The 2,012-nt window shown below is 50.8% G+C and overlaps 1 protein-coding gene across 1 annotated transcript in view; it reads left to right on the top strand.

Moving 5' to 3' along the window:
• The window catches only part of LARS2 (leucyl-tRNA synthetase 2, mitochondrial), a 153,201-nt gene that overhangs the window by 143,548 nt on the left and 7,641 nt on the right, over positions 1–2,012 (top strand). The window lies entirely within an intron of this gene.

Genomic DNA, 2,012 nt, shown 5'->3' with positions numbered 1-2,012 from the left:
TGGGCACCAGGCTTTACAGAATCCTCTCTAGAAACAGCTCTCTTTGGTTCCACAACACGCCCATCAACCTTGTGTGGTCGAGCACACATTGCTGCATCCACCTCTTCGACACAAGAGTAAGTCACAAAACCAAAGCCCCTAGAACGTTTAGTTTGGGGGTCTCTCATTACCACACAATCTGTGAGTGTGCCCCATTTCTCAAAATGTTCTCTTAAACTATCACCTGTAGTTTCAAAGCTCAGGCCACCAATAAACAGTTTTCTCAACTGCTCTGGTTCCTTTGGATCATGGCCCTCCTCCCCCCAGCGGCGGCGGCGACGGCCGGAGTCGGGCTGGGGGCGACCGGGCGGCGGTTTTACCTCCATTTTGAGACCAGACTCGCCTCTTCCAACTCGAGTTCAATATGGGCGTAGGTATTGTTATTTCAAAATAACATCAATGAGACCGTTTCTCTAGGCTAAGGCCAAGGTGAAGTGGCCTCAATTCCTGTTCACTTCCTTGGACCTGCCAAGGCCGGATGAGGCACAGTGAGGATCAGATGCCACAGAGTCCCCAAGTCCTCCCTTGTAGTGTATGAGGGCAGGGGGTGAGGAGATGGGGATGGAGACAGGCCTGAAGGTGGCCACCAGGAGAGGACTGCCATCCATAGAAGCCACGGCCACCTCTGCAGTCACCCTGGGTGCCACGGCAGCATGGCAGCCTTGCCAGCCCTTGCTGGGAGAGGAGGCTTGTTTTGCTCGTTCTGCAGGAAGGTCAGCCACAACAGCTCTCCCGGAGGAGAGGAAGGAAGGGGGTGGGCTGTGGGCCGCAGCCGGCCCTGCGTGGTGGCCTTGCGTGCCAGGGCCTTGCCACCTCCCAGCCTGTGGTCAGACTGTCTGCTCGTGCTTCCCAAAGGCCAACTCTCGACCAGTCACCTTGGCTATGCCATGGAAGGAAACCATTGTTATTTCCCATGCAAATATTAGATATTTTCTACTTCCCTAAAATGAGCAGGGAAGCAAAACACTACATATACACCTGGGCCCTGAGTTTCTGTTGCTCACTGCTGAACAGGATGGCCCCACTCCCATCTATATGGAAACCCGGGCAGGGCCCAGGCCGCTATAAATAAGCATCCTGATTGCTCCAGGAAGGCTGGGCTTCCTCATTTTTTTAAAGTGGAATCTGTAACAGCTTCTGCCCACAAAATTTGTGACCAAGGTCCTTTCATCTCCCAGGCATCCTGTACAACTGCTATACAGAGGCTCTGGAAACCTTCCCACGGCAGCTGGTTCACAGGACAGACCAGACCGGGCCAGCTCACTAAAAGAAAGAAAAGATTATCCCCCTTGTGTGACCTCCATGTCATATTTACTTATGGGTTTTAATAGGATTCCTTCTGAGGAACAAGCAGGAGTCTCCTTTCTGCCTCTGCCAAAAGGCACATGTGTGAGACATGGGATAGGTTCATGGGAAGCACAGAAACCCCGGGCCATGGGAGCCAGCTGGGCACCCAGAATCCGCCTTTTATACCACTTAATCCTCAGGTGCTGACGAGGCTTCACTTCCCTCAGGTTGACTGGCAACACGACAAGAGTGCAGCTAGTAAAACATATAAAGCTACGACAGATAAATCCGCGATACTGGCACGAGAATCAGGACAGACATCGACAGAACAGAACAGCGTAGAGTGGACCAGGGCTACTCAGAGTGGTCCTCGGAACTGTCACTTCCAGTCTACAACTTGTGCCGGGACGTATACCAGCTGTGTCACTACCACACAGTTGAGTTAGGCTGACTTTTTTTATAGCAAGCTGTCCCAGTGAAGGCAGCAGCGTGTGGACAGGCACTCTGGCCTCAGTTCTTTGCCTCATTGCACGCAAGCACTTCGAGTATCTCTGAAGTGAATCAATTCAAAACAATCCCTAGAATAATATATTTTCAATATATTTCAATAATATATCTCACAAACCAATAGGGAAGAGAAGACGTATTCAACAAATTAGGTTTGGAAAGTTGACCATATATTTTTT

Source organism: Propithecus coquereli, unplaced genomic scaffold, assembly GCF_000956105.1.
Source record: "Propithecus coquereli isolate 6110/MARCELLA unplaced genomic scaffold, Pcoq_1.0 Scaffold1, whole genome shotgun sequence".
NCBI classification, from domain to species: domain Eukaryota; kingdom Metazoa; phylum Chordata; class Mammalia; order Primates; family Indriidae; genus Propithecus; species Propithecus coquereli.
This window is presented reverse-complemented; position numbering and strand designations above follow the sequence as displayed.